We start from the raw sequence: 16,882 nt of genomic DNA, 5'->3' as shown, positions 1-16,882 counted from the left end.
TATAGGGTCAATACATACTTCAGACTAGGTTATAGTCTACATTCCCTCTAAAAAATCTCTCAGAAGCCTCTGTCCATTGACTGGGGAGTAGAGAGTGAAATGTGTGTTACCTGTGCTGACAAAGTATCTGGAGCCACCATACCACTCCTCTACAGTAGCTCAGAGCAAGTATAGTTCTGACATGCTTCACACAAAAAGCCTATGCAAACAGGGCCTTGTGAAGTGCTCAGAAGCCACCTGCAGCGCTGCCAGTGTCACTCGTGTGGGAAATCCTCAGAGATGTTCCTGTGCAGCCATTAAAGCTCGCCCTCATGTTGATGCCTGTCACTGATAGCAGGGGATATTTAGTGGAGGACTCAAAATGCCAGTTGTGCCGCCTGTATCTTTGTAACACTGTGTCAGGAGTGGCACACAGCACCAGGCAATTTCCACCAGCACTGCTCATTCACCTCTAAAGTAAATACAGATAAGAGTGGATACCTCATTTCTTGCAGGCTTAGCCAATATTACCTAACGGTATGAGATGGACAATGTTATTAACTACAAAAACACACCTACAGCATTATAACATGGACATGTACATACTCAAAGGTCTACCAATAGTGAGAGGAAGCGTGTATTGTGCTCACTGCATCAAGTGCATCTTGACATTCATCTCTCTTGCTCAACCAGACTGAATTGGTATTAATACTTGAATATTCATTCCACGATTACTAATATGACGCATAGCTCTATGTGTCAGACAAGATTGCGCCGACTATAATTACACTTGCAGGCATAAAATGACAGTAATGAGAAAAAAGTCACGACCATTGCCATAAGTTACTCCTTGCAATACTCAAAAATAGCATGACAACATTAATATTAAATTAGGTGATGAATAATATCGTGATGTAAGATTTATTTTCCTAAATGTTACCTGTGACACCAGTTTACAAAGTAATTAGTGATTAGTGCAGATTAATCATTTCATAAAAAATATAGCACTCACTGACAAACACACCATGCTAGTCATTTAACATGTCAAAATATTGTTACATTATTTGATGAAACACCATTATATCATAATGATGTTTCTTATAGACTCAAATGCTGAGAATCTCCAACGAAACAAGACCTGCCTGAGTGTTCTGATTGTGTTCTGTTGAAGAGGGGTCAGAAAGGACCACATAGAGTCATGAGCATGAAGCTTCACCAAAAAACACTCTTAACCCGACATTCCAGGCAGCGTCTGTGCAGCACAAAGAGCAGCTTTATCCCCTGCACTTAAGGTGCTCTCCTCGGAAACCTCTCATGAGCAGAACTCGCTTCAACTTAATGTGAGGCTTATGAAGAGTAGAGGCCCCCACTGGAAAATCTAAACTGTGGATCTGCCCATCCATGAAACCATGCTGCCCAGGATACAAAGATCTGGAGGCCTTGAAAACAGAGAATAAAAATACTGAACAAATAACACTTAATTGAGGTCAGTGTGATTGAACGCTGCAAGGCTAGGATGGCGTTAGCATAGGTTCCAGATGGTAGGCTGTTATTTCACTGTGCCCTGCTAATACTGCAGGATTCGTTGCTTGTAACCTGAGTGTCCCTTGGGCCTCACTCCTCCACTGAAGTGAAATCAGGGCCAGCTCCTGCTGCTGCCTCTGCAGGTTGAGCCCAACTCAGGAGGGGTCTGTATGCAGGCTGGGGGGTGAGGCCCGGCACAGGAACAAAGCATGTTAACACCAGTCCTGTGTTTAACAAGTGGGGGTTTCCTTCAAATCCACGTTGGACGTTTCACACAGCTTTGAATCCTGGAGTTTACATCCTGCTTCCTTTTCTGTGGCTGTCTCACAGTGAGTTCAAGCAGAATGATTGTGCCTGTTTCCCAGAAACAATCCACCTCTATATCTATAATTGTTCATCTTTTTGTGTCTGATAAGCTATTGTGTCTGGCAAATCTAGTGCATTCATGCAGAAGAGAAGTGCGGGCGATGTGTTAAGATAAAATGTGTGTCCAAGAGCTAATGCCACCACTGAGAACTGAGACAGTATTTTTGGTTATTGTCCAACTACAGACATGAGCTTAGCATCAATGTCTTAGATAAATCATAGATATCATCAATCATAGATAAATTATTTTCATTCATAGGCGATCCAATAAAAATAAATAACATTTAAAAAATAATTGTGCAAAAGTATGAGCCCAGTCAAGAACTCAGACACAAAAGAAAATTTGGCATGTAGTCCAAATATGTCACCACTTCAATAAAAAACCCTGTGGGGATAAACACAGGTATACAGAATATACATTTCATTTAGTAGTAAAATGTGTGTCAAGAAGGTATACATAAAAAATCCTGAATTGAAAACAACAATGTGTTTTGCTACTACTTGTTACAGCTACATAGTTTGGCTTCCTTTCAACAGCTCTGTTCAACTCTCTCTGACGAGTGAGACTCCGGTGAACCAGCTTTATTTGTTCCAAGGCAATGTTGGGAGAACTATTTTGGGAAGCTATTTGTTGACTTTTAATGTTTGCTTACTCTTATATATGGTTTAAACTAGGGGTGGGCAACATATAGAAGAAATTATATATTATATATTATATTTCAATTGTTGTTCTGAATATCAGCAAAATTTTAATATTGTCTATAAATGAAACACTAAAATATCACAGCAAGAAGAGCTGAGTAAAAATAAAATGAGCAGGAATATCTACTGAAATCTCTCAAGTAAGAATAATAATGATATAATTTAATGGTCCATTCATGTTCTATGCAATACTTGATTCTCAACCAAGACATTTACAGGCACATATAAGCACATTCCTGATACATTGTTAAAACATGAATCTGAATATTGTGATCAACATAATGCAAAAAATGTATAGATACTATTTGTCAATATCGCTCACCCCTATTTAAAACTACTTTAATACCATTGGCACTCCATAAAGCCACCACAATAGATACCTGTGTGATCTGTGCAGACCTTGGAGTGACATTACCAATAAAAAATAAATCAGTAAAAGCAGAGTTATGGGCCCTCCAGCTGACAGCGATAAATAATCCCTGCTATGGGTCAAGCTGTGTGTTATAGCCAGCACTTTTCCTCCCTGTGATATTCTTCTCACTCAGCACAACAGCAGCCCCCATTGTCATGATAGCAATCATATAAGCTCCTTCAGTGTTGTGCCCATTCACACACAAACAAAAACATCACATCCAATACAGCTACCCTTACAACAGAGAGAAAGTGGATTTGTATAGCTCCACACAGAACAAATAAAAAAAAAAGAGAGGGCCATCACATTTGCAGCACATCACCACCTTGTGTTCAGTCATGCTTTCATTCTCACTTTTTCAATTTTCACATTTGATTATTCCAGTCTTGGGCATAGCGAGTGTTCATCACAGTGAACATGGCTCCATCATGAATGCACATGTCTAAGCAGCGTATGGTTTTATTGTTTCTGACAGCCTAAGTCCTATTTGTCAGTTGGAATACACTGACCCTGGGTTACGGCGTTAGAGAGGAGCAGGTACACGGGATTCTGTCGATGATTTAATCGATTCAGCGTGAAATTAAACATTACAATACATATGTGCACCTGTCTCCATTCATACCGCAAAGGGGAAAATTTATAGCCTCCAAAATGAAGCCACACATTTAAATAACATGATACACTGACAGCTCACTGCTACCAAATTATAACATTAGGTGTCTGTTTTACATTTAAAGTGAAAAATCTCAAAGCTGGCAGGTACTGAAATTGAAATCAGACTATTCATTATATCAATATCATGTCACCAGAAAATGATAAAATGACTGACACACTTTATCTTCGAAATGATATCCACAAAAAATGGCCATAGCAGCTAATCCTCTCTCCCAGTGGTATAAAAACTCAACAAACTAAAAAGCAGCAAACATTCAAACATTGTAGCATCACGCAAAGACAATAAATATTATGTAAAATCAAATGCAACAACAGCATTTAATGTCTATTTAAGAAGTACTGTGAAGTTTGTTTGGCACAAGCTGCCCTTCCAGAAACAACCCTTTAAATTTTTCTAGGCTTGGAACTGAAACAAAGAGCACTCAAGATGGCATTGTTACATTTGTTTTAATTCCCTAACACCTATAGTATCAAGCAAACTAACAAAAACAAGACAAACAAAATCGTAACTAAATCACAGGCTTAAATGGTTACAAAACAAGACATGTTTATAAGAATATAACAATACTGTTTGCCTGCCTGTGTCACTGAGCCATTTCTACTTGACTTCTGCTGTGCAGGCTTTCAGTAATGGCCCGTTATCTGGGCAGTGTCCGCTCCCATTCTGCATCAGTCCTCCATGATTTAGACTCAATGGTCGAATGTATTTACATAAAAACACTTTGTGCCGCTTTAAAGCCAATCCTGTGAAGGGGAAAAGGCTATAAGGGCACTTGGGACGGTCCGTGGGTTTGAAGTGCACTGAGCATCTCTGATGAAGTACAGTTAATGCATGCATGCTGTGGCAGTCCCATTACTTATTCAACACAGCACATGTACTACATATCAAGCGGCAGCCAAAAACTTCAAGCGACAAGAGGGATATCCGAGGAATGCAGGCTGGTTATAAAATTAAGTATATGCTCTCTGATCCGAGAATATTGCATTATTGTATAAAAGGTCACACGGCTATGCACAAAGCTATCGAAAGGTTTCTGTCTTCAATAATTCCCTCTGCCAGCTCTACATAGCTTATTCATGTTTTAGCCCCAAAGGTCATTTAATTTATCAAACATTCAAAACACTGTTTATACTTTTCAAATAATTTTAGAATGGAATTAGAACAAATCTAACAAGGTTTACGCAAGTAATCAGATCACTGCAATTACTAATCCTGGGAAAAATAAGACTGGTTTACAAAATAGTTAAATTATTTTTTACCAGGAAAGCACAGTTTTGTAAGACATGGTACCACTGAAGGAAAAAAGTGTGTGTGTGTGTTGTTGTTTTTTTAATTCATATGGGTTTACTTATGCTATGATGTTAAAAGTGCCCTGTGTAACTCTGTGAGGGTCCATCACCTGCTTGCATCCAAGGGAGAAGTTATTGCTTTGATGGAAATGTTTCACAATATTGCATTAAACTTACATTACCTGAGTTTATTCAGTTATGGTGGATTTTAATGTCTTGAAAAATATGCATTCTTATTGAGAGCGAGGTCACTTATCCGCAGAGCTGACCTGTAACTTGGCCTGGTATAGCATCACCAGGTAGAGATAGATGTTTAATGCCATGCTATGGGACATTTCTGAAATTTCCATGAAAACAAGCAGATGACCTTCCACCAAAAAAGTTACACAGTGCACCTTTAAATGTAAACATCCACTGGCTCCATGCATCAGCTGGACAAGCAGCACACCAGGACAGAACCAACACACACACAGGCTTTTACAAACTATTACTTGTTTATCAAGAATAACATTCACAAACTGTGTCCAAGCCTTAGGCCTAATCACCAAAGCCTGACAGCGTTAACGGGTGTGCGCAGCTGTAGCTCACTGAAGTGTGATGGCTCTAAATGAGAAAAGGACAGAAATATGACAGTGCATGTTGCTTGGAAACAACATGAACGAGATGAAAGCCACACCTCATGTAATAATTCAGCAGAGCAAGGATTCCAATTCCTGTCTTTGTCTTGAAATTAGAGCTGTGAACAAGTGTAAGTATTTGGACACAAGTAAAATGCAAAACACACTGGATCCTTATTCTAATCCATCACTTATTTTGCACACTATTGGAAAGCCAGATAATCATGTTTGAATGCCACCAATTTCACAGAAAACTACATAGGCAAGTTTGGAGTTAAAGGCCAAATGACAGTCTTTATGCTCTCGACAATTTCACAGTATGACAATCCTGGGACCTCGCTCTCTCACCTCACCTCACAGTCTGAATAGAAGGAGATTGGGATCGTTCATTTAAATAGAGTAGAAAATCAAAGAAAGGAATGAAAATAAAATGGGAGCTTTGTGAAATAGCTTTAACAGAGAAAGTTTTTTTTGCTTCAAATGTTGAAATCCAGATTATGCTTCATATAACAGATTGTGCAAGGATAGGACCAAAGGGGCTTATGACTTAATATTAAAACAGATCACATCAATACATTTTCATACGGAGGTTAAAGATCTTGGGCAGGCTTAAAGTTGATGTTATGGGGAAAACATGACAAAATACATGTCTAATAATTGCTAAATCAAATTTCAGAAATCTATATGATTATAAAAGTATAAAATTCCAGACTGAATACTTACTCAACATAACTCACAGAAAATTCTCAAACAATTTATTTTCTAGCTGTAATTATAACGGTTAGTTTGGGCTACCACCAAAGTTCCTCACTCCACTTTGAAAAGGGGATTGACTGCATAATGTTTCCCATTGATGTGACCTTTCTGTCTTCTATGTGCACTATATTTACACTGCGGGGGTCCAGCACACAGATGCACAAGCTGGCCAGCTCCATTGAACTAGGGCCCGAATGGTATTGCCAACCAAAGCCTGTCAACACCATAGGGATCTGATGGCCCTTTGTTAGCTTATAGCTGCATGTAACCCGCCTTTGAATTTAAACTACAAAAAGTACATCTGACTATAAGCCTTTGAAATGACTGTAACGTATGTAACACTTTACTGTGCATAAGTGTAACTGTTATCATGTACTTGAACTATTATGTACACCTTTTATGATTAGATTACATCTCCAAAGTTCAAAATGCTTTGTTCCACCATGTGATGTCAAGTAGTGGTAATTAAAAATTTAACAGTTTTACCTTTTACTTTTGCTCTGTAAAGATTGACAATTCTAGGGCTGAAATCATCCAAATGATTATAGTGAAGGTGTATTGAGTTCAAAAACCCACTAGATCACTTCCTGTATTACCACATGAAATCACAAGTTGGAACAGAGTGTTTTCTGTTTGCGAGAAGAAGTCAGCCTAAATATGCAGGTTTTGGGATTTAAACATGTGAATGTTTCTGATGAGGAAACAACATTACAACAGATCAGAAAATAACGTAATATGGGCCCTTTAAACATCAGATAACAATAATGGTAACAGTAACAAGCTGTTTGCTGTTTTGAGACAGGGAAACTGGTATAAACCTTGGTTAATGTTGGACATCTGCAGCAGGTCAAAGCAAAAACACAGAGCGACCAGACTGTACAAGCACATTGTAAAAAAAAAAAAAAAAGGTGTTTTTTGGGAGTTTCACTGCTGTTTATGCGCTGTGGTCATGCTTTCTCCTGCTTTAGCAAAGTGATAAAAGCAGCAAGTGTGAACAACAACAGCCATTAAAAACAAACAAAACTTATGGGTACAGACAAAACACAGTAAAAAGTTTCGTTGACCACAAAATAAACTTTTTATACTGCAAAAACAAGTTCCTGAAAGTTGTAAAAGTACCTTATCTAAACTGCAGCAAAACACTGATAAAGAATAGTAATATTTTAAAATAAATGGTAATTCATCTCTGTTTAACGTCTTAATGTATGCCAGTTTAAAATCTCACATCTACTGAAAAAGGAAAGGTACGTTATGTGATATTTTGGATATACCTTTGATAATTTTCTTTTAAATTAGGATATCTTACCTTCGGAGGTACCTGATCCAAGGCCAGTGGGATTAGAGGATAAAAAACCCTAAAGCTAAAAGATTTTTGTCAACTAATTAACGTTCTCATCTTGGATCTTAAATAAAGCGCTTAACATCAAAGCTGCTCAATTTTACACCTAGCCTCACACAAATTATCTCCTCAACGGTGAGAAACGCAGCGAACAGGGAAATTGGGGGAATACTGTTGTACCATAATTTGAGCTGGTGAGAGTCCGTCACAAATCTGATCTCTGGCCTCTAAATATTACAAGAAATATTAACCAATTTACTTTTTTAAGAGCACATGAAAAACGCAGACTTAAAGGTGCGCTGTGTAACTTTTCTGTTGGAAGGTCCATCACCTGCTTCTCTTCATCCAGATGTTGCCTGGAATGCTCCACAGAATGGCATTACACTTATTCATCTATATGGAAAAAGCAAGTGACGCCAAAGTTCCAAGTTACATGTAAGATTCGTGGAGAGGCGAGACCACAAACAGTAAGAATGCATGTTTTTTGATCAACAAAAACCCATTGAGTAAATTTAAGATGCACACATTTAATGCCATACTGGTACTTTCCAGGCAAACCGATATCATGTCCATGGAGACAAGCAGGCGGTAGACCCTTCTCCAGAAAAGTTACACCTTTAAGTCTACTAGCTATTTTTTTTATGGTTGTAACAGTTGCCATAGCAGCACAGTTACAAAGAAATAGTTTAAAAAATATTTTGAACTTAACATCACATACGGTTACTTACAATGTTAGACAGATGACAATAATTGGCATGGCTGTAGTCAATGTATCATAATCGAAACATTTAATACACAGAAAAAATTAAAACATGCTAAATGAAGTACCTGCCTGAAAAGGAATACACAAATAGGGCACAAATAAGGGTACACTTTGTTTAATAAAGTGAGTCTATGAGAGAATCAGGCTATTACAGTCAGTGTAAAATAATACAGTTATCATAATTTTCCACACAATAGCTCTGTTCACGTTTATCTAAATGCCCGTTTAGGCTTGAGGGCCAAAGTAATAAGCAGCCATCAGATTATATATTCTTCATGTAGAAGCTATGGATACTTCTAAGATTCAGAATTTCCACAAAAGCAATGTCTGTTACACTGACCTACACTGTACATACATTTTTATTACTACTTTATCAAGGACCATGTTTCAGTCCCAAAAGTCAAAGAAAAACTATTCAGTCTTCCCTCTCTCCAGAAAATTCCTCCAAGGATCAATACTCTTCTGATTCCAAAATACCACCCAGGTGTCAGGTCGGGGGCTGGTACCTTCTTGCAGCGAGACAATCCCAAAACGCCTTCTGGAGAGGCGTCACTGGGGTCATCTGAGACACCTCTATCTCAAATCTTATCTTTAAAGGTGTCAGTTTGTAAGGTCACAACACGCTGAGGAATTTAGCGCCTATTGTTGTTACCATGACTTCCAACATTCCCATGGGACATTATGTTGACCCAGATGGTTTAAAATGGCTTAAAATCAAAGTTAACCAAGTATTGTATGGTGCTTTTTATACGACAACTGGTAAAGACATCTTTCTCAAAACTATCTCTGAAAATGACACCACAATGTCATATACGTACAATGATAATGAGGTTCTCTCATTATAATCCCAATGTAGTAATGACAGCGATTTATTCTTAACCCACTTCAGAGCACTGTAGAGATATTTCATGTTTATTTATACATGGATCAAAGGTATTGTTTGCTGGAGTGGCTGCTGAATGGGAGAGGTCAGCCCTCAGCTTCCTCTCGCCGTGATGACATTCATATTTGAAAAATGAGGCCTGTCACTAAATGTCACTGTGCTGCCTCTTTGTCGTCGCATCACTCTATTCACGGCTTGTCACGCTGATGCCCAGTTTGTGACAAGAGCAAACTGTTAGCTTCCTTCCAGGCAGGCTACTGGGCTTTATTAATATTTATAGAAAAAATAAAAAATAAAAAGTCTTAAGGCCAGGCCCCTGGAGACCTATCACTCGGCTTTGCTGCCTAACACTCGCAAAATATATTGACAACCTCCTTTCAGCTCCCCCGTGCTCCTGGAACCTCCATGTGCAGGTGTGTGCCGAGCAAGCTTTCAGAAATATGCCACTTTCTACTGGCCTGAAAAAGAAGAGAAAAGCTCTTTTGATTCAATCGCTTCCTCGGCTGTGTGAAGCTGAGGTGGATTTCTAAAAACATGAAAGAAAGTTAAATAAATGACTGAAAAAAGTTGAGTTTAAAAATTTTAAATATTATGAACCTTTGTTTTAGATGTATCAGACCAGCATGTGAACAACTCCAGAAGTCTGTATTGTTGTAAATTGGTCTGTACATTAATAAAGACAAAATACTAAATGGCCTTTTTTGTGGTCACCATCACATAATATATTAACACATGTGGTAATGGCTAATTAAATCTTACCTAATACATACAATAACTTAGGGTCCTTAAACACAACTCTAAGCTGGGCAACTCATTGCTTTGACATGTTCTGCAGACTCACATGAGATCTAAAGCATTATTGTCCTTGTGTGAATCATTCAGTTTGAAAATTTGTCCTTGTCCTTGAACAGTTTTTTATATTCCCTTTTCAAATCATGAATTATTCCTGTAAATCCTGTCATAGTTTCTTTGTCAGCAAATATGCACTTTTAGGTTTTTGAGAGCATTGTAAAACAGTGTTTAGTCACCAAAACTGAGTACAAACTGCATGTGTAAAAATGTATATATAAAAAAAAATCAAAAACACAAAGAAATGGTTCAGTAAGCATTTAAACATTTTACTCCTTAGCCCTATTTTGTATTCGTAAAAGAGAACATCACAGCAAACACTCACAAATACAATTTAAACCTAGATCTGAAGGGAATTTAGCACGTAAGTCAAGCGCTCAGTAGTTAAACCCGACAAATGGCTTGTTTCAAACTATCCCGAAGTAATTCCTAAAGAAAGACAACTTTCTAAGCAGTCTTTTTCTATTCATGATCACATCGATTATTACTCATCATGTTTATCCACCCATTAAATCACATAAGGCAGCTTTTAAATCTATTTCCCAGTTCAAACATTATGAGGTAATCCAATAATTAGTATGGCAATGGGCAGGTTCGGGCTATGGTGTTCATTGTTATTCCACAGCCACACACATTTTTTATATTATCCCAGAATAAATTATGCTCTGAAAGACACACACACACAAAAATGTTTTTCAGAGATAGTGATTCATATTATTTCATGAATCACTCTGAAACAATAGGCCTAGAAACAAACATATCTGCTGTATAAACTTTGGCAATGGTTCTGTCTGGCACAGTTCTAAAGTCCTTGTTTTAAAAAGCTTGCACAGTCATTTAGAAAATGCTTATCTTATCTAACCTAATACTAAAGTACTACTATCACATGTAGTCTGAGTGCAGCCCTCACTGTAAATGTTGCTCTTTCCGACTGTAAATCACCAGGGCTCAATTACCTGCAAATTAACTCGTCGTTTCACTGTCTTGCATAAGATTATCCTGGTCATGATGAAATGTCACCAGGGACATTGTTCTGATGGGACAATTCAAACGATGCAGAAAATACACTGTAAGAAGCCACTTTGTTAGTCTGATAGCTGCGAGGCATGTGATGTGTGTCAGCCAGTGGCCCTCCTTATGTGACCTGAAGGTGCTGTAGGAGACATCTTCCCTATCTTCACTTTTCACTTTCAACAAGGGCTCGAATTGAGTCATCAAATTACAAGCTGTTTTTCTGCTGTGTATCCGCCATAGTTTGCAGCATGCACAACAACAACAACAGTAGTGGCAATTTGCTGCAGCGCATTTCTCTCAGTGGTATAAAACGCACTGACCTGGCAGTGGGGTGAAGCCTCTTTCTGTAAGTCTGCAACAGTCATTTAAGAAACTATTTTGAAGATGCAACGAGTCAGATAACAGAGAATGTTTGACAATTACATATTTATTAACATTTTAGGGTAATGGATAGGGTAGCAAGATAGACTGCAATCAAATTGTAATTGCAAGTTGAATGATCACAATTTGTATCAGTATCTGAAAACAGCTAAACATCTTTAAAATACATATTGAAAATATGTTTTTAGACCCCTAATTTCTGTATTAGTTAAAAGTGGGTGTGTATAAAATTTTACTGAATGAACTGTTGAGAATCTAATTCGTAAATCAAATCATATCTCTTTTGTTTTTGTTAAGCCTTTGTTGTGAACTGAATGTTGTTTTGAAGATGTGATGTAAATTGGAACACTTCTGGTCCAGGAAGAATAAAGGATTACACCATCTCGTTTTGAAGATATGCATAAGAATATCAAATACATAATTTCAAGTAAGAAATGCTGCAAAAAAAAAACAAAAAAAACCTTCAGAATAAGTAATATTTGCACACGCCATTCACAGCAATTTCAGATTTGTCTGATACTTGAACCTAACTTTAGTAACTTTATGTGAATGAAAATGATGAAGATTTTGTTTGGATTTCAATGGTTTGTATGATTAGACCAAAAAAGTCACATTATTGAAAGTACTTTGACATCCTAATGACCCAGGATGTGCTTAGCTGGTAGTCTCATCATTGAAAAGGATATGGGATACAGTGTTTGCACCACTAAGTGCACCTGGTTCTGTAAAATGGCCTCATATTATTTGGCTGTTAACAACCGGGCAAGGCAACCATCAGATCTAATGACCCTCTGGAGATGGCTTCAGATCCCATTACTGAGCCGAATCATGTTTAAAAGTGGCCAGGCTCAAGCCCTCCACTCACACACAACCATTCCTAAAACGCCATCAGTCTGGATAATGCACTGTGCAATATTCTGTGAGCAAATATAACCAAGGAAGACCTGCTATTTTGCCTCATTACAACTGTCCAAGTGTCTCATATATACTGAAATGTCCTTTAAGGTGGTAAACTATTGTGATGTTTGGCAGACACATTACTGGCAAAATCCCAAAGTAAACTTTATACTTACTTGGCAAATGTGTTTGAGTGGGACTTGTTCAGTTAGATCAATGTACATTTGAGCTTGCACAAACAACATCCACAAATCGGATTCTGTGAGTAATTGTCATAGTTGATTTTCTCTGTTTGCCAATAAATATATTTTGCAACAAAAAAATGTAATACTGTATGTTTTTGAATGCCAACCACAAAAATCAAAAGTGCAATATAGTGCATGCATTATTAATTTAGAATATGCAACATAGCCATCAATGCTACTTCAGCTTTTGTTAGACATTGACCCAATTTGGAGAAAATTTCTGTGACCAAAATATAAAGATAAATCATTTGCAATTACATTTGAATAACAAAATGGGTAGAAAATATTTTTTCTATGGCACTGTGCAGAAAATCGTATATCAAAGTGAAGTATGTCAGGATAATGAGCCCCACACCTGTGGATTGTCATTAGCCTCTGCAGCATTAAGAGTCATCTTTAAAATTGCTACATGCAGCACACTCTGAAACATGGGACACAAAGAGCAGTCTGTCTGTGTGCTCGCCAGAAGAAACATTATCCCATGTCCAGCCATTCAAGTGCACACCACTAACCATGAACTCACTACGCTGCTTAGTCTGGGACATTTGGATGTTCAGTGGGCCAAATAGGTGTATAATTTCAAATTCTTTGGCAAATTAAACCTAACTACCTTAGTGAAAATGATGGTGAAGGCTTTAATGGGTAAATTGCATTATCCAATACTTCCTGTCTGATCAAATACAATACTTGAACATTTTCAGTCTTTTAAGACATATTTCATCTAATTTGATCTGAGTGATCTGAATGTTCAATAGCTTAATAAGAGTAGTGAACATTTTCTGAAAATTACAAAGCTTATGAATTTTCATTACCCAAATGAGTGATAGCTGATACTTTCTCCTCTTTCTTATAACCAATATTACTTACAAAAGCAGTCAATTTAGACATTTCTGTTCTTTTTGAAAAAGCTCAGAAGAATTTACCTTAATTTTTGTGTTTTCCGATTCAGTGTTTTTTTTCTGCTAATTGTATAAAACTGTTAAATTGCAATAGACCACCGCAGACTTCCAAAGTAAAAAGTTGGACTGTCAGTTTGAAATTAGCTCTAAATGTTTAATAATAACAACACTCTGGAACTCATTATACTTGCAGGAGCATCATTACTGTCTTTGCTGTAATGATGTGTGTGGTTGCAATTTCTGCAGTTTCAGCACCTATTTCAAGCACTATTTCAAATGTAGAGTAGTCCATCAATATCATCTACCTCATTTATATAAAATAATTGGGTATTACAAATAGTGCACTTTACTGAAGCAAAAAATATAAACTTCAGCTTGGTTCTAACTTGTAAGAGGAAACTGTTAAAATGATTTTTTTCTCAATGGTGAAACAGCTCCACAGTCACATGCATGCTGAATATTGCAGTGACATTACGTAACATTCCCAACTGCATATTTATTCATAAGCCCCATTCAAGTTTGATCAACATTGCATAAATAAGGTATGCTACATGTTCTAGCTCAGTCAGAATGCACAAATCCTGTATTATACACAATTTTCAACTAGTCTTCCTATTGATGACAGCACAGATCTCTAAACAATTACTTGAAAAACACACATCCCTGAGGATAGTCTTTGGGGAATGCATTCTTTTGATTGTTTGTCATTGTGCCCTCATACTCCAGCACTAGTTCAAATACAACAATCATTTACACACCAAAACAAGGTCCATGACAACTTTTAAGTCTTTCTCTCCTCACCGTCACATCAGTTCAGAATTAAGCTGCAACAAAGACATAAAAACGCTGGACAGATTTTTCATGTGTGACCACAAAGGGCGAGTTGTTTTGCCTCTTATCATGCGTTAGAATAGCGCTCAGGCGGATTCTCATCATCACGACAAAGACAACAGGGAGAATGCAGCCAGGCTCAACAAAGGTTAACCTCTGAGGAACCTAACAAGTCCAGACTTCTCATTTTGATGCCTTCCCCAAACCCTGGGTGTGTAGGCTGGAGGGCCCCTGGATTCTCTAGGATTTAACCCCTAATAAAAGAGGTCACCCACCCCACCATAGACAATAATGCCACTTGTGGCTCTGATGCACAAAAAGGCAAATCGGTTTACGGTCAGTAAATTGAAAGCTTGTCCATAACAGAATATAGTTTCAGTTTTAATTATAAGCCACAAGAAGTGTCATACATGACTTCTCAAGTGAACAACAAGAAATTCAGTTAAAGGTTATAGCTACAGGTTATATTTCATTCTACTTCTCATACATAACTTTTATATATGTAAAATCAAAATGAAACAAATCCTACAAGTGCTACGGTGCAGATAAAACTAGTGCTATAGTTATATAGCTTAACTGTTTATAAACATGGTTTATAGTAGGCTAACTGAGCCCTAATATTACTATATTACTATATTACTATCCTACTTAAAGTCCACTACTAACTAGTCGTTTGCTTTAGCACAGTATTCAGATCTGTTTTTCAGATCGCCCAATCAGAGGGCAGAGTCAGAATAAGCTGTGTGTTGGGCCCCAACAATGACTCCCAGGGGTCCTACTCATAGTCCTCGGGTCTTAACCGTTTTTTTCAACTGCAGCAAATTCAAATGAGGTTTGTCAATTGAAATAGCTTCATTCGACAGGTGTGATCTGCCCTTATTCACAGAAGAATATTAAAATGTGACATAACTAGTATGACTAGTATTGATACTATAGGTTTCAGCAATAATTTGTCATATTACTGTGACAGGTTAAGCTACTTTTCACTTCGCAAGTGCAATGTGCTGAAACTTTTATTTTCGTTTTTCAGGGTCTATCATTGGCACACGTAAGGCAGTAAATTCTCCAAACTTCTTGAAGTCCTCTCTATGCCAATCTACCATTCCTGTCGTTATCAAGAACAGGTTACATCTAATTTCATCCGAACTATCAACCAACAGCAGATTCTGTTCCACTGTATCCGCATCCACCCGTGTATGCCCAGGTCCACAGCCTCCTTCAGCAGAGCACTTTAACCTACCTACAAATTCAGCGTCGTGCGTGTGCGTTATTTATGAGATGTGATATTGGGACGCGTCGCAGCCCTTCCCATTTCTCATCCAGTCGCACACTACAGGCGGCTATGGACTTATGGTTATAAGCCCTAATAGAAATCGAATTTACCCAGAGCCGCGATAAGAGCTTTACGCTGTTAATAGCTATACCGAGGTGGGTAGGTTTGGCTTCCTCGGTGCACGGCTCTCAAAGCGGCGTTAATCTCTCCACCTATGTGACAATAATGCGCTGAGAGTAGGACGGTGTCGGTGAAGACATCACAAACAAGCGTCGCTAATGTTTAAAATCCCGTGCAAAGGCGCTGCTTCTGCTCGCGGATTCCCTGCGTTTAGCTCTCCCCGCTGCATCACGCTTGCCTTGTTTTTCTGCAACCCGAGCAAAATCACACTTAGATGAACCTTACCATGCTGGAGATACGTGCGATGTTGCAGGCCTGTCCCGTTGACAATTCATCAATACAGAGAGGGGTGCTCCAAAAAAGCCCTCGTGCCTCTACCTTGTCTTTCGCTCTTCACTGTTTGATAGTAGTAGGAGCGTATTTCCACTGTGCACGACACGGTACGGCAAAATCCTCCGCCTCCTACTTGTGCTCCTAGGTGCTGCTTCTTGCTGCTGCTGCCTCTGCCGCTCACAATCTCTAAAGCACACACACATGGATTAGGAGCCAGTCGTCCAAGATGCCCATTAACTCACAAACACCTAATTGAACGTCTCGGGAAGGATCCGGTGGGAGAAATTTGTGAAATAGTCCCTGGACACAGCGATAGTGGGAGACAGATAAGGTGACACGCCAGCCTCCGTATCTGCTGCTTCTGCTGCTGGGGAATGACAAGCCGAGCTGCGGACTCCCTCACCGTTTACTATTACGAGCTTGGAGCACAGATGACTATACGGCGCGGCTGCCTGTTCGTGGTCGCCCCCTTTGGTTTAGACGGCCTATGATGGCATTGTACTACGAGGCTTCTAAAAAGTCTGCATTTACGCTCATTAACATGTTAACGCGCCAATTGCGCACCACGTGAACGGAAATTTATTTTCAACCAAATTAACGGCTGGTTAAGTTATAAATAATTTGCCTAATTGTAAAAATGTTATAAACAATAAGTTGTCTATACATCTTTTTATTCTTTCAATCTATTGCGCTCAAGGACTAAGAAGTACAAACTAGTGGCAAATGTTTAATTT

At 38.3% G+C, this 16,882-nt stretch overlaps 1 protein-coding gene across 1 annotated transcript in view; it reads right to left on the bottom strand.

Moving 5' to 3' along the window:
• Positions 1 to 16,112, bottom strand: part of tenm4 (teneurin transmembrane protein 4) — a 113,531-nt gene extending 97,419 nt beyond the window's left edge. The window contains exon 1 of the mRNA XM_020928547.2: positions 16,101 to 16,112. The gene's annotated coding sequence lies outside the window, so the exon portion shown is untranslated. The remainder of the gene's footprint in view (positions 1 to 16,100) is intronic.
• Between the last annotated feature and the right edge of the window lie 770 nt (positions 16,113 to 16,882).

The sequence above is a fragment of the Boleophthalmus pectinirostris genome, unplaced genomic scaffold (assembly GCF_026225935.1).
Source record: "Boleophthalmus pectinirostris isolate CB_2022bp ecotype Guang Dong unplaced genomic scaffold, ASM2622593v1 HiC_scaffold_9, whole genome shotgun sequence".
In the NCBI taxonomy this organism is placed as follows: Eukaryota; Metazoa; Chordata; class Actinopteri; order Gobiiformes; family Gobiidae; genus Boleophthalmus; species Boleophthalmus pectinirostris.
The sequence above is the reverse complement of the archived record's forward strand: the minus strand, read 5'-3'. Positions and strand labels throughout refer to the sequence as shown.